General features: G+C 42.2%; 1 non-coding gene across 1 annotated transcript; it reads right to left on the bottom strand.

Annotated features, from left to right (window-relative positions):
- Positions 1-10,768: 10,768 nt before the first annotated feature.
- On the bottom strand, positions 10,769-10,875 carry LOC144999056 (small nucleolar RNA R71). Its single transcript, XR_013660582.1, has one exon. It is a non-coding gene; the product is annotated as a small nucleolar RNA R71 (small nucleolar RNA).
- Between the last annotated feature and the right edge of the window lie 13,388 nt (positions 10,876-24,263).

Raw genomic sequence — 24,263 nt, 5'->3', positions numbered from 1 at the left:
TGGGGGTCCAACTCGGCGACTTGGATCTTTTTGATCACTTTTTAGGCATAGACTCGCTGAGTCTCCTAATAGACTTGCCGAGTCTGATGCCCAGCCAGCAACAACTTCAATTTTTTAAGCAGTTTTGCAATTATAACAAGAAAACAAGCCTAGGCTCTGATACCACTGTTGGGTTCTAAGAATTCTAACACTCCTAAATGTACATGCAACCCTAAATACCTTGGATCTATGTTTTCTCTATTATACATGCAAATATGAACTTTCCAAGGTATTCATCCTAACTAGCATAATAACATGATTCATATGAATATATCAAGTTAGAATTACATACCTCTTTGATTTAGATTATCTTCATGAAGCTTGAGTGCCTAGTGCCCCAAGTGTGACACCTCAAATGGTTCACACAACATCACATGCTTTTGGAATAACCTTGAGAGAAATGTAGAACACTTGAAATCAGCTAGCCCTTCTCTATTGTACATATTGCCTATTTTTCCCAACAATATGATCTTTATATAGTGTCACACTTAGGGTAAACCCTAATTGTCATGACTTTCCATTTCCTTGGATCCATGGGTTCAAATACACCATGGAGAATCTTATGGGTTTTAGCCCAACTTGATAATCCATGGAGCATTAGCCCACTATACAAGTATGGATGATTTACACAATCAACCCATATATTTAATTAGTCTTCTTTTGATCACTTAATTAATTCTAAATTAATTCTTGATCAATACTAATTAAATAATCCTATTAATATATTAGAACTTATAATATATTAATAATCCTTAAGTGTTATTTCTATCATTATAGTCTATCCAAATGCACGATGCCATGCAACCCAAATGGACCATGCCGGGTCGGGTCAAGTCTTACCAATTATAGCTATGGACTTAGATATTAATCCAACAACAACACTGCTTAGGGGATTCCTCAGTAATACATGTCAAATAAGGCAACCATGGGGGGTGGAGTACATCTAGTGAACACTTAGTTCAAAGACACCTATAGGTTGCGAGCCTGCTAGCATTCCACGGGACTGTCTAGAATAGTCTGTGGTCGACATCTATACTCTGTTAGATGAATGTAACAAAAACAAAATCGAGGCCTCTCATCATTTTCACATCATCTCTTTCTTTTACCCATGCTTTACCCAACATATTTGTAGATAAAATATTGTAGCACTTGGTTCCTGGTATGTAATTTATTTTATTGTATTTTCCATTTTTGGCCTGGGACTCGGCGAGTTGAAGGAACAACTCGTCGAGTAGGAGTTGGATTGGACACGAGACTTAAGTGATGGACTCGTCGAGTGCCCGGCCAGACTCGACGAGTAGGCTCTGACTGGACACAACCCTAATCTTACGGTTTTGCACCCTATTTAACCATCTCTTTCAGCCACCACTCATGCCTAATGCTCCCAAAGATCCTCCATAGAAAACCCTAAGTGTTCTGGTGCAAGATCTAAGGATTTTGAGTGATTTTTGTGGGTTTTGACCTCAATGAAGAAGGAAGAGCATAGAAGGATCAAGAGGAGGCGGAAGGATTCGAGTTTGGTTCATCATTTGCAGTCTTTGAAAGGTATAAAGTATGTACCTTGCTTATTTATTTGTTAGATCCCTTTTGGGGGAATATTTAGGGCTTTTAAGCCATATGAGGTGACCAACCATGATTTGCAAACATGGTTGGGGGTCAATACTTCGGATCTAGCACTTGGGAAGAGTCACAAGATAGATTTGGGTTGCTTTTGCACCCAAGGAAGGCCCCATGCAACAGAAGAACAATTTTAGAGACTTTTTGGCTCAAAAGTCCCATGCATGCATGTAAAGTTCGTAACTTTACGTGCTAGATCGAGTTTAGGGGCTCGGATCTATCATTTGGACAAGTGTTGTACATCAGAAATCGAGGATTTACGGTGTGGACGTTATCAACTAGGTGAGTCCGTTCTTGGGACTCGACGAGTCCAAGGCTTTGAGTCCCATATCTGTTGAGGGACAAAAGAACTTGGTTGGGTGTTAAAAGGGTTGTAGCACAACAAAAGGAGTGACCCAATGCATTGGAATTAGTTTTAGACCTGGATTTCATGGGACTCGACAAGTGCTAGAACAGAATCGGCGAGTCCAAGGCAATCTTCTTATGTTTGAAGATGAACTCGATGAGTTGTTCATAAAACTCGGCAAGTCAAGGCCAAGACTTGTTCATCAGATGAATGTGAACTCGACAAGTTGTTCATACAACTCGGTGAGTTGGATGAAGGTTCATTAATGTTAGTAAAGAAGGGCAACTCATCGAGTCGTTTCCAAACTCGACGAGTTGAGTTGTGGATAAGGACGAGTAAAGGGTAGGGACTTGACGAGTTGGCGGCCCAACTTGGCGAGTCGGATCAACTGGAAGTTGACTTTGACTTGGACTTGGTTAGGGGTAAAACAGTCAATTTACCCTAAGAGTAGATATAAGATTCTGACTGAGTGTTTTGTGGGGATTATAGCCAGAGGATTTCTGCAGCAGCAGCAGTCAGAGGTTTCCCGTGAAGATTTTCAGCAGCTACTCGTACGTGGTGAGTTACCTTCTATTAGGGGTGGGTCTAAGGCCACAATGCAGCCTACCAAAGAGGAATAATTAGGAGATGATTGTCATTGTGATAAGTATCTTGGTTTGGTTATGTGCCTTGGTTATGATATTTATCTGTATGATATGTTATGTGTGTAGTAGGGATCAGTTTCCCTGACGGCGGTCCTTAGGACCGAAGGGTAGGTGAGTACACGGATATGCCTAACTGTATGTTTATATCTTGATGTCGCATGCTAGTTGTAGAGGTTGGAATAGTCCTCGGTTATCAGTTGAAAGATACCGATGACAGTTACCGGTTGAAAGATACCGATGCTTACCGGTTGGAAGATACCGACGATGATTATCGGTTGAAAGATACCGATGACGACTATCGGTTGAAAGATACCGACGAAAGTTGCCGGTTGAAAGATACCGACGATCTTGTATGGTATGTGGTATGATGGGGGAACTCACTAAACTTTGTGCTTACGGTTTCTGTTTAGATTTAAGGTACCTGTTCGTCTAAGGAGAAGGAGCCGACGTCGTAGTACGCATCATACACACACACATGATTCCGCATCAGATTTTTCTAGGATTGCACTCTGATTTTCATTATTTTGATGTCATGGTTTGGATCACAATATTATGATTTTGTAATGTGTATATTTATTGACAATGTTATGATAAAATGTTTTAAAAAATTATTAATTCAAAAATGAAATTTTCGGGCTCGAATTTTGGGATGTTACAAGGTGGTATCAGATCCCTGGTTTGAGGGATTCGGACACACCCTTGGGGGTGTCTGGACTCAAACCGAGGGACTAAAAGGTTTTTACAAGGAAAATGGTTTTCCAAAATCTAAAAGGGAAGGATTTTTTGAAAGACGAAGTGTGTGATGCATGCGACCGGTCGGGCTAAAGTAAGTTTTCCCCCAAGATATCCATACTTGCTATGTTATGTTATATGGTTTTGATTCAGAAAAACTGCATGCTAGAATATGACTAAGGATCTAGGAGGACGTCTTGTGTGCCTGTTATACGATTCTGAGAATTGCATGCTAGTTAGGGCTGAGGGACTAGGGGGATGCCTTATATGTCCGGTATATGAGATGTATGCTAGGACTGTTTAGTCAGCAGTAGGATGGCCAGTGTAGGTTTTGCCTAGTTTGGTTACCCAATGCATGAATGCTACTTGCTTTGTGCTATGGGGGTTTTGGCCAACTTTAACTAGCTAACGAACGGATATGTAACAGTATCTGCAAGCTAGTTAGGGGGAGTTGGTGGGGACTCCTAGCGCAGCTAATGGCGGAGGGTAGGTTAGAGAGTACCCTAGGGAAGCCTAGGATGAGGTCAGTGGAAAGGGTATCGGTAAAAGGGACTTAGTGAAGTCGAAGCAATCCTTGAGGAAAGTACGGGTAGATGTGGAAGGTAGTATGGGCCCGTACTTCTGAAAACAGAGGACATGTACTCGAATCAAGGAGGACCTAGATGGAACTTGGAAACTTGGGAAGTGTGTGGGACCTATAAAAAGTATATATGATCGGGATCGGGCACAGGATCCGAGCATGTGGATGATGGGTTACACGAGTTCATCGCATCCAAGATCACAAGGGGTATCCTTGATGCGATGCCGGTTATCTTCGGGTAGATCAAGGAAGGGACCATTAAGTTGATGGAGGATCGACTCGGGGTGTTGAGGAGTGACATAGTGGCAAGCCAGTCAGGATCACGCACACTATCCTTTAGGGACTTCAGAAAGAGTGTTGTGCCAGATTTCCATGGGGTGAAAGACCCCATTGCTACTAGGAGATGGATCGCAGACTTCGAGTCTGCGTAGCTGATAAGCTTCTGCTCGGAAGAGTCGAAGGTCCGTTTCGCTGCAGGATGTTTGAGATACAGGGCCACAGATTGGTGGAAGTCGATTGGTGACTCTCTGGGAGCCTCGGTTGTTGAGGCTATGTCCTGGTTAAACTTTGTGACCAGATTCAGGGCGGAGTTTGCGCCAGCTATGGAGCTTCAGCAGCTGGCCAGGGAGTTCTTGGACATGAGACAGACTACGAAGACTGTGGCAGAGATCACCGCCAAGTTCTGGTAGAGGGCATTGATGGTGCCCCAGTATGCGGGTGATGAGGTCAAGAAGAGGACCCACTACCATGACATGCTACGAGCTGACATCCGGGAGCACGTTAGCTTCTTAGCTTGCCCTACCCTGGATTCCATGATTTCCAGGGCTAGGGAGAGGGAGATTGATCTAGAGCACATCTGGAAGAGGAAGGCATCATAGGGGCTGATAATGAGGGCTTCGGGGAAGAAGCCCAATGGATCCGATGGTAGGCCGAAAAGGCCAGTCAGGGCGGGACCACTTTGGGAAATACGGTAGGTCACACGAGGAAGCTTGTCGCACTGGGTCGGGTTCAGGCTGCTATAAGTGTGGCAAGGTTGGAAATTTTGGCAAAGATTGTACTGCCCCTACTCCTGCGATTTAGATATCTGACCTGATTTGCTTTCATTATAATCAGAAGGCCATAAAAAGGCCAATTTCCCTAGATTAACAGCAGCAACGGCACCGGTAGTGGTGCCGACTCCAGTGACAACACGGGTTGTGCAAGGCCAGAAGGCCAAGTTGGAGGTTTCAGTGGTTCGGAGCTGAGTATTTCAGCTGAAAGCCGAGGAGGCACGCGCTAGACCCGATGTGGTGACGGGTATGATTCTTATCTTATGCTTTTATGTTATGTCACTGTGATTTTGATATATTATGTGCCTTGCTTAGGATTGTTCCAAGTGAATGGTATCCCAATTCAGGTGTTGTTTGATTCGGGTGCCACTCAATCATTTGTCTCTCTTGCGCTTAGCAAGAAGTTTCCGGAGTCTTCGAGCATGTTGGATTGCCTTCTAGAGGTCGAGATTGCGGACGAACGGTCGGTACAAGTGTTAGAGGTCTATCGTGACTGTGTTCTGAGACTGTTCGAGGAATGTTACCTGGTGGACTTGGTTCCCATACCTTTACGGGGGAACAAGGTTATTATTGGTATGGATTGGCTGAACCCCAATAAGGCGGTGATCGACTACGCGCAGGAGTCAGTACAAATTAGGAACCCTAGTGGGGCAGAGCTGGTGATTCAGGGCAAAAAAGGCCACAGCGAGTACCAGCTTTATGCACGGCAGTGAGGGCTAAGCGCTACCTCCGGCAGGGTTACGCAGGTTATGTCACCTATGTTATGGATACCCGGGAGGCGGGTAGGGCAACGGTGGGCGATGTGCCCGTATTACGGGAGTTTGAGGACATATTCCTGGAGGAGTTTCCCAGGTTACCGCTGGAAAGACAGGTGGAATTCAGAATCGACCTGGTCCCTAGTGCGGCTCCGATGGCCAAGGCACCGTATCGGTTGGCTCCTCCTGAGATGCATGAGTTGTGTACACAACTGCAGGAGCTGTTAGACAAGGGATTCATTAGACCGAGCAGTTCACCCTGGGGAGCCCCAATCCTGTTTGTGAAGAAGAAGGATGGGTCGCATCAGATGTGTATAGATTATCGGGAGTTGAATAAGGTGACGATGAATAACCATTACCCACTCCTGAGGATCAATGATCTCTTTGACCAACTACAGGGAGCATCTTGGTTCTCCAAGATTGATTTGTGTTCAGGGTATCACCAGATGAGGGTCAGAGAGGAGGATGTGCAGAAGACTGCCTTTCGGACCCGTTATGGTCACTATGAGTTTGTGGTGATGCCTTTCGGGCTCACCAATGCTCCTGCCGCGTTCATGGATCTCATGAACCGTGTGTGTAGGCTGATGCTGGATCGGTCTGTCATAGTTTTCATCGATGATATCTTGGTCTATTCCAAGACGCAGGAGGAGCACGAGGAGCATCTGCGAGAGGTTCTGGAGACTTTGAGAAGGGAGAACTTGTATGCTGAGTTCTCCAAGTGTGAGTTCTGGTTGCGTGAGGTGCAGTTTCTTGGGCACCTTGTCAACCAGAACGCGATTTCGGTAGATCCGGACAAAGTGGAGGTCGTGATGAGATGGGAGGTTCCGTGGTCTCCATCTGAGATTCGGAGTTTCCTAGGATTAGCCGGCTACTATCAGAGATTCATTCAGGATTTCTCCAAGATAGTCATACCCCTGACCAGGCTAACTAGGAAAGTCGTGGCCTTTCGTTGGGAACATGAGCAGCAGGCTACATTCGAGACATTGAGACAGAGATTGTGGGAGGCGCCAATCTTAGCTCTTCCATAGGGCATGGAGGATTTCATCGTGGATTGTGATGCATCCATCTTGGGTTTGGGCACAGTATTGATGCAGAGGGGTCTTGTCATTGCTTACGCTTCAAGATAGCTGAAGCCTCACGAGGCGAATTACCCGACGCACGATTTAGAGCTAGGGGCTGTTGTGTTCGACCTAGAGATTTGGCATCATTACCTCTATGGGGTTCGTTGTACGATTTACACGGACCCCAAGAGCATGAGGTATCTCATGGACCAGTCAAATTTGAATATGAGGCAGCGTCGGTGGCTTGATGTGGTAAAGGATTCTGACTTTGAGATCCTCTACCACCCAAGAAAGGCCAATGTGGTGGCCGACATGCTTAGCTACAAGGCAGCACCGATCAGGTACATTTGTCTGAGGATGATAGTGGTGACTCCACTATTGGAGCAGATTCGGGAGGCCCAACAGGAGGCCATGAAGGAGGAACATCGAAAGAACGAGCAGATTGTAGGGCAGGTTTCCTCCTTCGACCATGACAACCGGGGATTACTAACACTACACCGTAGGGTGTGGGTGCCGTACCACAGGGGTGTGCGCCAGGTTCTAATGGAAGAGGCACACAAATGTCGATTCTCCATTCATCACGGGGCAACGAAGATGTATAGGGATCTTCACCTGGACTATTGGTGGCCCTGCATGAAGCGGGATGTAGCATGGTACGTGGAGTGGTGCTTGACATGTAGGAAGGTCAAGGCCGAGCACCAGAGGTCACACGGCAAGATGCAGTCGTTGGATATTCCACTATGGATATGGGAGGACATTACGATGGATTTTATCACAAAAGCTTCCCAGGACCACGCGAGGGGTGGATTCGATTTGGGTCATCCTCGATCGATTAACCAAGAGCGCTCATTTTATTCTGATTCAGGAGAGCATCTCGGCCGAGAAGCTGGCCAACATCTATATCAGGGAGGTGGTTGCGTAGCACGGGGTTCCAGTGTTGGTGATTTCAGAAAGAGCTATTTGGTTCACTTCCAGGTTTTGGAAGAAGTTTCATGATGAGCTGGGTACTCGTCTGCATTTTAGCACCGCCTTCCACCCCCAGACAGATGGTAAGAGTGAGCGAACCATCTAGACTTTGGAGGACATGTTGTGGGCGTGTGTCTTAGACTTCGGAGGTGGTTGGGATACTTACCTTTCGTTGGCTGGATTCTCGTACAACAATAGTTATCACGCGAGTATCGATTGTCCTCCCTTCGAGATGTTGTATGGGAGGAAGTGCAGGACCCCGATATGTTGGGGTGAGGTTGGCCAGAGGGTAATGGGGAGCATCGAAGTAGTGTTCAAGATGACAGAGAGGATTCAGCAGGTCCAAAGCAGGCTTCAGACTGCTCAAAGCTGGCAGAAAAGTTATGCCGATAAGCGCAGATCAGACCTGGAGTTCCAAGGCGGGGATATGGTTTTCCTGAAGGTGTCGCCATGGAAGGGCATCATTAGAATTTAGGAAACGGAGCAAATTGGGCCCCAGGTACATTGGACCATTCAGGGTCTGAGCTAGAGTGGGAAAGGTGGCGTATAGGTTGGATCTACCAGCCGAACTCAGCCAGATCCACAGCGCTTTCCACGTCTCCCAGCTGCGAAAGTGCTTGGGAGATGACTCAGTAGTGGTACCCTTAGAGGATTGATATGTGCATAATTAGTTAATTATTTAGCATATATTCTTAGTTATTTTTGATTAATTATGTGAATAATGTGGACAACAGGTACTTAAAATGTTGTGAATTGTGTTTTCAGTCCAAAAGATATGCTTGGAAGCAAAAAGGAGAAAAGGAAAGCAATTGAAGATTGAAGAGTGAAAGAAGGTGATATACTCGGCGAGTAGATCGACCCTACTCGACGAGTACACGAGGGTATTCCAGAAGATAAATACGATTGTTGATTCAAGACGGATAAGTATGGATCTACTCGGCTAGTTGATTCTGCTACTCGCTGAGTACACCCTGTTTTGGGATATCTAGAAAACACGAATCCTTATCTCATGGGAAGGGACTCCTGGCGATTTTTGAAGGTTTAGCTGCGACTAAGAGATTCAGAAGGCGCTAAGGAACCCTAGGCTTCACTATTTGGAAGAATTCAAGCAATTAGGTTAATTCTACCACTTAGACTTAGGAATTGAACATGTTTGCTTTAGTAAACTTTGTTTTTATGTGTGTTTCTACTGCAATTATGAGCTAAATTCGTTTTTGTTTCTATTTGGGGAATACCAAAGAACTCCTATGGTTTGATTATTGATTATTGATTAATTGTCTTTTGGTGATTTATTAAATTAAGTTTGTTAAAGAACCTTATGTATTAATCACTACTATTTTCTGTTAATTGGAAGGCAATTAGGTTGCATGAACATCACTTAATTGTTAACCTCATATGTTTATGTAAATGCTAAACCATATGCTTAGAAGTAATGATTATGAAACTAAGATTAATAAGAAAATAGGAAGATTAATGTGTGAGCTTGTTTGAGAAACCATCAACAAGAGGTTAATTGAATTAATAACTTAATTGACCATTACAAATCTTATTTAATCCAAATAATTAATCTAGGGAATTAATTAGTTTAAACACTTGATCAACGCTTAAATTAGTTAATTGTCTAAGGGTTAGGAGTAATGAATATGAACCTAAGTATTATAATTGGTAACCAATAGCAATTAATCTATCTTAAACTTAAATAACTATAGGAGTGAATTGGTTGAACCTAAATAGAAACATCTTTATCAAATTTGGTGAATAGTTGTTGCTTTAGTTAATTAGTTAATTTAGTTTGTCTAAGTTTCTAGTCTTGCAAAACTAGAGAAAAACCCTTTACTTTTATTATTTGTTTTAGTTAAAATTAGTTATTAGTTTAATTTTCCGTTCCCTGAGTTCGATACCTTATTTATCAATCTATACCACTTAAAGACAGGTTCCCTACCTTTGTGTGCTCAAATTATTAATAAAAAGTAGGGATAAAACTAGTTGGTTTTACACACATCAAGTTTTTGACGCCGTTGCCGGGGAACGGTTCTAAATAATTTAGCTAATTCCTAATTTTTTCGATCCTTTGTGTGAGTTTACTTGCATAAAGTTCATTTATTGCAATTTAGTAATTAGTAATTAGGTTTTAGTATCTGTTTTAGTTAGTTTAAAACTTAGAAATTTTTTGAAATATCACTGATACTCGCCGAGTGCAATCGCACCTACTCGGCGAGTAGCAGTTTACTCAGCAGTAGATTTTCTTTAGTTTTACAATCTTTTTGTTCTTTTTACGCTTTTTATTTAATTGATTTCAGGACTTTCATGACCAGAGGAGCAAACACACCACTGGTACCCCCGTTTGAAGACCCTGAATCCGCATTGAAAAGAAACAAAGGGAAGGACGTGGAGAGTTCAAGCACACCAAAGAAATCACGATTGTCCAACTTGAAGACTGTGTTTGGGAAAAAGAAGAGCAGTAAATCAGGAGCTTCTAGTGCTTCTTTGATAATTGAGGAGCCAATTCAAGAAGATATTGGATACGAGACCGAGGAAGAAGAAGAGACAACGTACGAGCAAGAAACCGAGTCGGAGGAAGAGTTAGCGTTCACTATGGCTAACATTGATGAAATCCCCATGGGAGAATGGAAGAAGAGGATGCGCGACGACCATGGCCCGGGACTTGTGCAACCCGCAATTCCCGCGACTGCTACCTTCGAGCTAAAAGGTCATATCCTAGCTTCACTCAAGGAAATACCTTTCTATGGGAAAAATCATGAAGATGCCTACAAACATTTGGATGAAGTAAATGATGTTGTTGATTACTTCAATATTCCAAATGTAACTCGCGAAACTCAACTACTTCGTATGCTTCCGGTAACCTTCAAGGGTGCTGCTAAAGACTGGCTCAAGTCACTTCCCCCCGGATCAGTCACTACTTAAGCCAGAATGAAGGAAGAATTTATTGATCACTTTTGCCCACCATCCAAAATAGCCAAACTAAAGAAGGCCATTGCAAACTTTGAACAACAAGCTGGAGAGTCTTTATATGACGCATGGGAGAGGTACAAAGGTCTGCTAAGAAACTGCCCACACCATGATCTAAACAGCCAGCAAGAAGTTTCCATCTTCTATGATGGAGTCAATGTCACAACCCGGCAATTGCTAGACTCGCGAGGCCCACTTACAAAGAAGCCACCCCCGGTGATTAAAGAATTGATTGAAGAATTCTCTAAACACTCTAGAGAATACCACAACCCTAGGAATGATGTCACGAGGGGAGCCGCGTATGATGCCACTGAAGATTTATCCGCGGTCATGGCCATGTTAAAAACCATGGATAGAAGAATGGACAAAATGGATCAAACTATCCATGCTATTCGGGTGGGTTGTGAAAACTGCAATGGACCTCACCTCACTAGAGATTGCGATTTGGATGAGAATGGCAACAAGAAGGCACAAGCATGCTATTCGAGCGGTGACAGGTATGATGAGGACTGGCGCAAACAAAAGAAAGAGTGGCTGCCTTACGAAGAGTACAAGAAGGCCAAGGAGGAGAAGTATAGACAAAAAGGGAGAGGCTTTTATCAAAAGGAGGAGCCGGTGCAAGAGAGGAAGCCAAGCTTGGAAGATATGCTTACTAAATTTGTGGCTGCTTCCGAGAAAAGACATAGTGACCATGATGCTGCTATCCAACAAACAAGAAACATGCTCAGGAACCAGCAAGCATCCATCCACAACATAGAAACACAGCTTGGGCAACTTGCTCAACAACTAAACCAAAGATCACTGGGTGAGCTTCCTAGCAAAACCGAGAACAACCCACGAGGCACACAAGTAAACATTGTCACAACGAGAAGTGGGAAGATCATCACTCCCCTGGCCCCCATTCGAACTGAAGCAACCAGGGACTCACAGAAGGAAGGAACGAAAGAACAAGCAGAAAACCAAGATTCACAATCTGAGAGTTCTACTCGCCGAGTAGGACCAATGGACTCGGCGAGTACCCCAGCTAAAACGAATGAACAGCCTCCCTTGAAGCCATACCAGCCTCCAATGCCATACCCAGCACGAGCCAAGAAAGAGAAGCAGGAAGAGGAATATCAGAAGTTTCTAGACCACATTAAAACTCTTCAAATCAACATTCCTTTCATTGAAGCCGTCATGCAAATGCCCAAGTATGCTAAGTTCCTTAAGGAACTCCTCACCAACAGAAGAAAGATGGAGGAAGTGCAGAAGGTAGTGCTTAATGAGAACTACTCCGCCGCAATGCTAAGCAAGTTACCAAAGAAGAAGGGTGATCCGGGGAGCTTAACTTTACCTTGCCAATTTGGCAACTTGGCTGCAATTCATGCCTTAGCTGATTCTGGAGCAAGTGTGAACCTTATGTCATACTCGTTCTTTAAGAAGCTAGACCTCCCGGAGCCAAGGCCAATTCGAATGGCAATTCATTTGGCAAACAAGACTATCACCTTCCCAAGAGGCATTTGTGAAGATTTGCTAGTGAAAGTGGACAAATTTGTCTTCCCGGCTGATTTCATCATTCTAGACATGGAGGCGGATCCGCAAGTGCCAATTATCCTTGGAAGGCCCTTCCTCAACACAGCTAGCGCTATCATAGATATGAGAGATTCTAAGCTTACATTGCGATTTGGGGACGATTCAATAACATTCGGGGTAGACCAAGCCATGAAGTACTCAAGGAGTAGTGACGACACTGCTTTCTCAATCGACATGCTCGACGAACTATTGGAAGAAGACATACCTGAAGATTCCAGCAAGTTTGCAGCTTTGGATGAAGCATTTGACCCAGAAAAGGACTTACTAGAGATTGAAAGACTGTTGGAAGAAGCGGAGTATGAATAAATAAAGAAGCAATCTGAGAGCCCTACTCGCCGAGTAGAACCGATCTACTCGCCGAGTACATCTGAAGAAAAGCCAGAAGTCGTGAATGCAGCTACCAACTCGCCGAGTACCCAACCTGCACTCGGCGAGTCCATCACTAAGCACAACCAATTGGAGCTTAAAACACTACCTGACCATCTGGAGTATGCCTTTCTGGAAGAAGGAAATCAGAAGCCTGTGATCATAGCCTCGGACCTATCCAAGACGGAAAAGGAAGAACTTGTACACGTGTTGAAGAAAAGGAAAAGAGCCATCGCATGGAGCATCTCAGACATCAAGGGAATAAGCCCATCCTATTGCTCTCACAAAATCAATTTAGAAGAAGGAGCAAGGCCAGTGGTGCAACATCAAAGACGATTGAACCCGAACATGCAAGAAGTCGTCAAGAAGGAGGTGGTCAAGCTCTTAGATGCAGGAATCATCTACTCCATTTTCGATAGTCCATGGGTGATTCCGGTCCAAGTGGTGCCCAAGAAAGGAGGAATGATGGTCATCACCAACGAAAAGAACGAGTTAATTCCAACGCGAACGGATGCCAAGCCAAGACTAATACGATGGGTGTTGCTTCTTCAAGAATTCGATATAGAGATACGAGACAAGAAAGGAATGGAGAATGTAGCGGCCGATCATTTATCTAGGCTTGAGAACCCGCAATTGCAAGAAGATAAGGATGGCGACGACTTTCCGGATGAATACATTATGGTGTCCGTGGGAGAGGAGCCATGGTTCGCCGACATAGCTAACTATTTAACTACAAATTATGTCCTGAAGGATTATAGTAGTCAACAAAAGAAGAAATTCTTTGCGGAGATTAAATATTACTTTTGGGACGATCCATAGCTCTTCCGAAGCTGTGCGGATGGAATTATAAGAAGATGTGTGTTCGGGAAGGAAAGCCGAAGAATACTAGAACATTGCCATAGCGGGCCCATGGGAGGACATCATGGAGCACACTATACCGCAAAGAAGATCTTTGACATTGGATTCTATTGGCCTACAATCTTCAAAGATGCAGCTCAATATGTCAAAGAATGTGATGCTTGTCAAAGGGTGGGAAACATTTCATCTCGAAATGAAATGCCACAACATAGCATTCAAGTGTGCGAGGTGTTCGATGTATGGGGCATTGACTTCATGGGACCTTTTCCCACATCCAAAGGAAACAAGTACATACTAGTAGCGGTCGATTATGTCTCAAAATGGGCGGAGGCGCAGGCTTTACCTACAAATGACGGACGGGTAGTGGTACGATTCTTAAAGAAACTATTCTCCCGGTTTGGTGTTCCGAAGGCCTTAATTAGTGACCGAGGCACACACTTTGCCAATGATCAATTGGAAAAGGTGCTCAAGAAGTATGGGGTGACCCATAAGTTCTCCACGTCATACCATCCACAAACAAGTGGACAAACTGAAGTGACCAATCGAGCCTTGAAGCGTATTTTAGAGAAGTCGGTGGGAAGCAACCACAAGGAATGGTCGGAGAAATTGGATGACGTGCTATGGGCATTTCGTACCGCTTTCAAAACACCTATTGGTACTACACCATATAGGTTAGTTTATGGAAAGCAATGCCATTTACCGGTTGATATCGAGCATAAGGCATATTGGGCTTTAAAGAGGTGCAACTTCGATATAGAAGAATTGAAGACCAACCGTTTGATGCAAATGAATGCCCTTGAAGAACTCCGAAATGATGCTTATTCTAGTTCGTGGCTCTATAAAGAAAAGACCAAGAGATGGCATGATAAAAGAATCAAGAGCAAAGACATCCATGAAGGCCAAAAAGTATTGCTTTTCAATTCCCGATTAAAACTTTTCTCGAGCAAACTTAAATCAAGGTGGGATGGTCCCTTTTTGTTCAAGACGGTGTTTCCACACGTGGCTATAGAATTGATATCAAGAGACGGCACACCATTCAAAGTCAATGGTCATAGAGTGAAGAAATATGAAGAAGGTGTTCCCCGAAATGAAGGATTGGATGAGCTGCTACTGTGCGGAATTGCAAACACGTAGATGGGGCGGAGTCCAGCTAATGACTCCATCAAAAGAAGCGCTTCTCGGGAGGCAACCCGAGTTTCAAGTTTGCATTTTCTTTCCTTTTCTTTATTTTTCATTTTATTTTTTTTCATTCTTCTTCGTTTATTCTATGTTTCTAAGTGCTTGAGGACAAGCTCTGCTTTAAGTGTGGGGTGGAGGGGCTAAACAAATGAACTGATACATTAAAATTGGCAAAATTACAAAAATTTTCAACCTGTGACATCTACTCGACGAGTATATCGACTATACTCGGCGAGTAAATGCTTGATTGCAGCCTTAAGTTGATAACACGCGTGTCTACTCGGCGAGTAGATCCATCCTACTCGGCGAGTAGCCGGTTCAAACCCAGTAAAATAAAACCTGTAAAAAAATGTTATTATTCACCAATTCATCCCAACACTCGCCGAGCACTTCCTCTCAGCCGCCTCCCTAAGCATTTTTCAAGAACTCTCCGAATTTCTACTCTTTTCTCTTCATTCAAGCAACAAGGTAACATCTTTACCCTTTAATTTCATGGAAGGTTCAATCTTTGTCACAGATTTACCCATATTTGATGTGATTTCGGATTTGGGGAGTTTTTCCCAATTTCTAGGGTTTTGATTTAGTCATGAATTAGATGTTGTTAGGAGTAATTTCTTCAAGATCTATGGTTAGAAAAGTAATTATAACAAAACCCTATGAACAAATTGGACTATTGCACAGATTACACAGATCTGATCTCGATCTGTCAAGAAGTTCATACTACTCGCCGAGTAGGTTCGTGTACTCGGCGAGTAGGTCACAATCAGATCATAAATTTTCCGGTTTTAATTACTGGGTGTTGTTTGTTGTTGTGTTTTTGATATGTGTATGCAGATAGCATGGCAAGAAGAGGTCAATCCTCACGTGGGGGAAGCCATGGTGATATGCCATGGTTAGCCTTTCAACAAATCACCTCCAAATCATCCAAAACTCGAGCCCTAAACAGGTTGGAAGCACTTCGACAGAAAGAAATCCACCTACCGAATGCAGTGGATTGGGGATGGATGGTCAATGTTGGCTTGGAAGAGGAACTCACCCCATATTTGGTGAAAGATTGTAACTTGGGTTATGCCAACATCACTTGTGATGGTTGGTTGCAATTGTTCAAGATCCAAGAGCCGGTATACGCGTAGTTGTGCTGGGAATTCTTCGCTACCATCTCATTCCGAGGTGGTAGTGAGTTTTACAATCCTAACACGATCTCGTTTTCTTTGGGTGGGGAGCTGCGACAATGCAGCATGGTTGAGTTTTCTTGGCGGTTGGGCATCTACGATCAAGACATGGCGATGACGGATTACTTTGAAGCCTTCTTGGAGAATACCTACAAAGAACTTCCCGAGGAGGTGGTGGCATCGACATGGTGGAGTACAATTGCTAACCGAGTCTACATACCTTCCACTACTCAAGAAGGTCATATCCGTTCTCCGATCCACCGACTCATTCACCGGTTCGTTGCAAGCACGATCAACATGCGGAAGGATGGGGACAAAGTTCCCACCCTTGATATCTTTTACTTGTGGAGTATCATCACTCCCGACGTCTTCTGCAACCTTCCGTACTGCATTGCTAAATTTCTTGCGGAGGGGGCGGTCAAGGAGAATATAAACTCGAAGATAAATGGGGGCATGTTCATTACTCGGCTTGCGAAATCATTTGGCATCTTGGATTTGCCGCAAGCTCAAGCGCTAACAATTATCCACCCTCCTCCGTTCAACACTGCACTTTATAGGAGGGCTCGGATAGTTGAAAATTTTGGTGATTCCTTTACTATCCCGAATGAGGATGAGTCGGCGGTCCCCGAGGAGTCGGGAAGGCGGGTTAGGCCAAGGAGCGAGCGGGTACGGGAAGACCCACCGGTTATTCCGGTGGAGGATAACGAGGGTTGGAACCAAGTGGACTACCGACACTACTTGGATGATATTGGGCGACGGGTTAATTACACCAATCAATCCTTCGAGTATCTTTTCCAACAAATGCACATTGCCCTGCGACCTGGACCCGGCTACCCGTATATTATGGATTGGGACGAGAGGATACGAAGAAGGGGTGGAGAAGGAGGTAGTGGAGCTGGAGGAGCCGGAATGGAAGAGGAAGATTGAAGATTTTGTTTTGTTTTGTTTTATTTTATTTATGATGTTTGTTTTAAGACAATTGTGGACATGTTGGATTTGGCTATGTGGTTGAAATATTAGTGTTACTTTTAGTTTTTTTTTTTTTTTTCAGGTATTGAAGCTAGGAAGCATGCTAATTAGGAAGGGTCAAGAGAGGAATGAGAGTCTTTATGAGTGATTATGGAGTCTTGTTCCTAGGATTGAGTCCGTACGAGTCAAGAGTCTTGTGGAGTGTTGCTGCTTAGGAAATTCGCGTGAGAGTACATTTATATTTCCATGTCAACACCGAAATAAAGAGAGACAGCGGTTCAAGGAATTCTGGAAATATACGCCCTACTCGCCGAGTGCACTAACACTACTCGGCAAGTACATCTGCTTTTACACGAACTGCTTTGCCATCGAGTTCTACTCGCCGAGTCTTCACGGCTACTCGCCGAGTAGCCTGCTGCAGGAGGAGTTTCTGAATTGCTCTAGCTAATTTTTCTGCACCATTCATATACTCTTTATGAATTACTACTGAAGATTGTTCAACAACCCTTTTCCTTGGAGTTTTTCGAGCTATCAACCACACGAGACGTATGACGCCCGTGCCATGGATGAGCTGTTCCCATGGTTAAAGTCACTAGAAGAAGGAGTTGAAGAGAGAGTGTCAACCTAGCGACTGCTACCCCAGGGGAGTTTGTTCCAACTTTCTCTCTATTTGCATTTTTAGTTGGTATAATATGCAATGAGGGCATTGCATAAAATAAGTGTGGGGTAGGGGGTTAGTCACATCTTAGAACACTTAGAATCTTAATTTAAGCTAATTTTTAAAAATTATTGCATACCGAAAAATGTTTAGGTCTTAAATTAGAAAACTTTGGTAAAAAAACAATTAGGATTCCATATTAGAATTGTGTTAATAATTGCATGAAAACCCAAATGTTTAGTTGAGCCTATATACGTTCTAGTGCATTTGTGGCTTCCTTATTTCAGTGAAATCATGAGACAAAAACACGACCTTGCTCAGCCTGAGGGATGCAATATGTTTAGCAGCCTAAACCTGAAATGTATCCAGGAAAGTTTTTATCATTAGCCAATAAAGGTTGAGATTGAGCGCCCCTGCTTAAGCATGTAGGGATTTGAGTGAGAATTTTTTTTTTTTTTTTTTTTTTTGAGAAATACATGAAAAAAAAGAATTACTAGAAAAAGTTATAGGAATTTTGGAGCAAATGAAGTGAAGATCTAAAGATCAAAATTCCAAGAAATCCAAAAAGTTGAAGATACCAAAAGTCAATACAAGTTGGTGAATTCAAAGATATCAAAGATCAAATATCAAGAAAGTGAAGAATTCAAAGAGCTCCATAGTGGTATCAAAAAGTTGTAATTCTAGAATATGTGTGCTTGGGTTGCTCAATTAAAAATACCTTGAGGGTAAAGAGATTTTCTGAGGATGGATTCGGAGGGTTGCATAAAATGAGCATAGTTCGGGGTGAGTGGGCGAATGTTTATGAGGATTGTGAGTATTTGAAGTATGGGGGTTTTTTAGGAAAATTTTAGAGACAAATGCATGCGTTGCGGTCTTGGCATAATGGCTGGGTTGGAATGGAGTTATTACATGTGATTTTAATATGTTTAAAATTTAGTTTTGCTTGGGGGCAAGCAAAAGTCAAGTGTGGGGTATTTTGATATGTGCATAATTAGTTAATTATTTAGCATATATTCTTAGTTATTTTTTATTAATTCTGTGAATAGTGAGGACAAAAGGTACTTAAAATGTTGTGAATTGTGTTTTCAGTCCAAAAGATATGCTTGGAAGCAAAAAGGAGAAAAGGAAAGCAATTGAAGATTGAAGAGTGAAAGAAGGTGATATACTCGGCGAGTAGATCGACCCTACTCGACGAGTACATGAGGGTATTCCAGAAGATAAATACGATTGTTGATTCAAGACGGATAAGTATGGATCTACTCGGCGAGTTGATTCTGCTACTCGCCGAGTACACCCTGTTTTGGGATATCTATAAAACACGAATCCTTATCTCATGGGAAGGGACTCCTGGCGATTTTTGAAGGTTTAGCTGCGACTAAGAGATTCAGAAGGCGCTAAGGAACCCTAGGCTTCACTATTTGGAAGAATTCAAGCAATTAGGTTAATTCTACCACTTAGACTTAGGAATTGAACATGTTTGCTTTAGTAAACTTTGTTTTTATGTGTGTTTCTATTGCAATTATGAGCTAAATTCGTTTTTGTTTCTGTTTGGGGAATACCAAAGAACTCCTATGGTTTGATTATTGATTATTGATTAATTGTCTTTTGGTGATTTATTAAATTAAGTTTGTTAAAGAACCTTATGTATTAATCACTACTATTTTCTGTTAATTGGAAGGCAATTAGGTTGCATGAACATCTCTTAATTGTTAACCTCATATGTCTATGTGAATGCTAAACCATATGCTTAGAAGTAATGATTATGAAACTAAGATTAATAAGAAAATAGGAAGATTAATGTGTGAGCTTGTTTGAGAAACCATCAACAAGAGGTTAATTGAATTAATAACTTAATTGACCATTACAAATCTTATTTAATCCAAATAATTAATCTAGGGAATTAATTAGTTTAAACACTTGATCAACGCTTAAATTAGTTAATTATCTAAGGGTTAGGAGTAATGAATATGAACCTAACTATTATAATTGGTAACCAATAGCAATTAATCTATCTTAAACTTAAATAACCATAGGAGTGAATTGGTTGAACCTAAATAGAAACATCTATATCAAATTTGGTGAATAGTTGTTGCTTTAGTTAATTAGTTAATTTAGTTTGTCTAAGTTTCTAGTCTTGCAAAACTAGAGAAAAACCCTTTACTTTTATTATTTGTTTTAGTTAAAATTAGTTATTAGTTTAATTTTCCGTTCCCTGAGTTCGATACCTTATTTATCAATCTATACCACTTAAAGACAGGTTCACTGCCTTTGCGTGCTCAAATTATTAATAAAAAGTAGGGATAAAACTAGTTGGTTTTACACACATCAAGGATATTCAGGTCGATGACAGCCTGAATTATATTGAGCGGCCAGTGGTGATCCTCGACCGAAAGTTGATGGATATGAGGAACAAGAGGGTGGAGCTAGTGAAGGTGCAATGGCAGCATCGGAAGGGCTCAGAGTGGACTTGGGAGACGGTGGGTGAGATGATGGAGCATTACCCGGAACTTTTCGAGGAACAAGCTGTAGACTTCAAGGACAAAGTCTGAAATAAGTGGGGGAGATTTGTAGCACTCGATTCCTGGTATGTAATCTATTTTGTTGTATTTTGCATTTTTTTAGCTTGGGACTCGGTGAGTTGAAGGCCCAACTCGTCACGTATGATTTGTATTGGACGTGGGACTTAAGTGATGGACTCATCGAGTTTGCGTCTAGACTCGACAAGTAGGCTCTGACTGGACAAAACCCTAATCTGAGGGTTTTGCACCCTATTTAACCATCTCTTTCAGCCACCACTCATCCCTAATGCTCCCAAAGGCCCTCCAGAGAAAACCCTAAGTGTTTTAGTGCAAGATCTAAGGCTTTTGAGTGTTTTTTGTTGGTTTTGACCTCAATGAAGAAGGAAGAGCATAGAAGGATCAAGAGGAGGCGGAAGTATTCGAGTTTGGTTCATCATTTGTAGTCTTTGAAAGGTATAAAGTATTTACCTTGCTTATTTATTTGTTAGATCACTTTTTGGGGAAGATTTAGGGCTTTTAAGCCATATGAGGTGACCAACCATGATTTGCAAACGTCGTTGGGGGTTAATACTTCGAATCTAGCACTTAGGAAGAGTCACAAAACATATTTGGGTTGCTTTTGCACCCAAGGAAGACCCCATGCAACAAAAGAGCCATTTTATAGCCTTTTGGCCCAAAAGTCCCATGCATGCACGTAAAGTTCATAATTTTACGTGCTAGATTGAGTTTAGGGGGTTAGATCTATCATTTGGACAAGTGTTGTACATCAGAAATCGAGGATTTAGGGTGTGGACGTTATCGACTCGGCGAGTCTGTTCTTGGGACTCGATGAGTCCAAGGCTTTGAGTCCCATATCTGTTGAGGGACAAAAGAACTCAGTTGGGTGTTAGAAGGGTTGTAGCACGACAGAAGGAGTGACCCAACGCATTGGACTTAGTTTTAGACCTGGAGTTCATGGGACTCGACGAGTGCTAGAACAGACTCGGCGAGTCCAAGGCAATATTCTTATGATTGAAGATGAACTCAAGGAGTTGTTCATAAAACTCGGCGAGTCAAGGTCAGGACTTGTGCATCATATGAAGGTGAACTCGACGAGCTGTTCGTACAACTCGACGAGTCGGATGAAGGTTCATTAATGTTCATAAAGAAGGGCAACTCGTCGAGTCGTTGCCAAACTCGACGAGTTGAGTCATGGATAAGGACGAGTAAAGTGTAGGGACTCGACGAGTTGGCGGCCCAACTCGACGAGTCGGGTCAACTGGAAGTTGACTTTGACTTGGACTTGGTTAGGGGTAAAACCGTTAATTTACCCTAAGAGTAGATATCAGATTTTGATTGAGTGTTTTGTGGGGATTATAGCCAGAGGATTTCCGGAGCAGCAGCAATCAAAGGTTTCCCATGCAGATTTTGAGCAGCTACTCGTACAAGGTGAGTTACCTTCCAGTAGGGGTGGGTCTAAGGCCATAATGTCGGCCCACCAAAGAGGAATAATTAGGAGATGATTATCTTTGTGATAATTATCTTGGTTTGGTTATGTGCCTTGTTTATGAGGTTTATCTGTATGATATGTTATGTGTGTAGTAGGGAACAGTTTCCCTGATAGTGGTCCTTATGATCAAAGGGTAGGTTAGTACCCGGATATGCCTGACTGTATGTTTATATCTTGATATTGCATGCTAGTAGTAGGGGTGGAATAGTCCCCAATTATCGGTTCAAAGATACCGATGACAGTTACCAGTTGAAAGATATCAATGATAGTTACCAGTTGAAAGATACCGATGATGATTATCGGTTGGAAGATACCGATGATGATTACCGGTTGAAAGATACCAATGACGACTACCGGTTGAAAGATACCGATGGAAGTTACCAGTTGAAAGATACCGACGATATTGTATGGTATGTGGTATGATGGGGGAACTCACTAAGCTTTGTGATTACGGTTTTTGTTTTGATTTCAGGTACCTCTTCGTCTAAGGGGAAGGAGCCGGTGGCATAGCATCGCATCACACACACACACATGATTCCGCATCGGATTTTTCTGGGATTGCACTCTGATTTTCATTATTTTGATGTCATGGTTTGGAACACAATATTATGATTTTTTTAATGTGTGGATTTATTGACAATGTTACGGTAAAATGTTTTAAAAATTATTAATTCAAAAATGAAATTTTCGGGCTCGAATTTTGGGATGTTACAAATACATATATAGTTTAAAACCTATATAAAACATTCATTCAACACACATCTCAAATAAACAAACAATATATATACTCATAGCACGTGTTTTATAGAAAATACTCCATATCTATGTGTAAGATGAAAGTGACCACACACTCACATGATTTGACGATAATTGGGCAGCACTTCGTCTCTTAAAACTATCATTTCCGATAAAACGTGGATGTTTTCTCAAAAACCGGGCTTCATGTGGGCAAAGTTTCGACTCAAAAACTTTTTTTCTCAGGATCTTCGTCTTCTTCGGGGCCTTCTTATGATGCTAGGATAGTATTTAAGGTTTAGGGGTATTTAGTGTAACTTAAAGGAATGTATAGGGTGAGAGAATGAAAGTATGTAACATCAATTCAGCTTGCCTTGCGTTCTATTTATAGTGGTTGAACCCTCGAGTTATGCTACACGTAACTTTCCTAGTATGCGGGGCGTACTTCTTCACCAGCCATTACACTGGGTGTACATCGAGTACACTGGGCGTACGAAGGGATCATCTCGGATGCGTCAAAGCTACGAACACGTGCGCACCATGCAATGGATTAGGGCTACGTGGCTAATTTATGACCGTGAACACAATAGTACGTTGGATGTACATAGCTCGTACGCTGGGTGTACATATATACGTTAAGCGTACCTCTTGGTACACTGGGCGGTCTTCCAACTTCGAAGTTTGTGCCTGGAACTTCAAGACGTCATATCTTTCGAATACGGGCTCCGTTTTTTACGTTCTTAATATCCAAGCGTAGGTGAAATTATGCTCTACAACTTTTTTTTAGACTCTGTCGGCTAATTCTGATTTTATTTTTAAAGTTATATTTTAATAGGCCGGGACAGGAAAAGTCCGTTAAAAATTCATAACTTCTTCATCCGACGTCCGTTTTCGTTTGTCCTTTTACCATTAAACTACAATTGACAAGATCTTCGATTCTCGTTTAGATTGTGTCAGCTAAAAATTGCTCAATCTAAAATTCGAGTTTCGTGTTGCATACTGATATACCAAAGCTTAGAAAATTCATAACTTGCTCATACGAAGTAAGATTTGGACATTCTTTTTATGTACGCTCTCAGTTTAATGTATACTACGACTTTCATTTAAATCGTTAAGGCTAGAAAGCACTTTATCGTAAATTCGGTTTTTACGTCACACAGCGTCGTGTTGGTTCTATCGCGAAACTTCGACATGTCATAACTTCTTCGTTATAACTCGGATTTCGGTATTCTTTATATCTCCGAAATACTTGTTTCAACCACTACAACTTTCTTCATAGATATCGGGTTTATCTAATATTTTATTTTCGATGCTTATTTTTATCCTTAATTTATTAAATCATAATAATTAAGTATAAGCACATAATACTCAAATAATACATTTTTATTATTTCAAAACAAGTTACAAAGGTTGACTTAAACTATTACATCATCAATAATGTCTAGCCTAGAAACATGTGCGTTACAGCCCAAATCCCTGAAACCAAGTCTCTAATACCAACTAGTAACATCCCAAAAATATAGTCCAAAATTTTCATTTTTAAATCATTAATTAAACCGAAATTACTAAAAGTCATTCATCGAAACATGAACCAAAATTTCTCAAATGTAAAAATAGTGTATCCATATCAGTCACATGTCAAATAAATCAGAGTAAAATATCCCATGCTAAAAGCTATGGTGTGTGCCTTGAAGTCATCCCGAGCTCTTCACCTTGCTAGTAGATGTACCTGAAACCAAAACTGAAAACTGTAACCACGAAGCTTAGTGAGTCTCCCATAACTACCACATACCATACCCATAAGCACATAACAACATACATTGGGCCTAGCCCGCTACATTGGGCCCCGCCCAGCATCGGACGAATCCGGCATTAGGCCCCACTTGGCATCAACCCCCGATCGGTATTCAAATCTGTTTCTACCAGGCCCCGCTTGTCTCTAGGCCCCGCCCTCTATACGCATACAGAAAATGACATATAATCATGC

The sequence above is a fragment of the Lactuca saligna genome, chromosome 5, assembly GCF_052625555.1.
Source record: "Lactuca saligna cultivar CGN05327 chromosome 5, ASM5262555v1, whole genome shotgun sequence".
In the NCBI taxonomy this organism is placed as follows: domain Eukaryota; kingdom Viridiplantae; phylum Streptophyta; class Magnoliopsida; order Asterales; family Asteraceae; genus Lactuca; species Lactuca saligna.
Note: the sequence above shows the minus strand (reverse complement) of the source record. Positions and strands in the feature narration are given on the sequence as shown.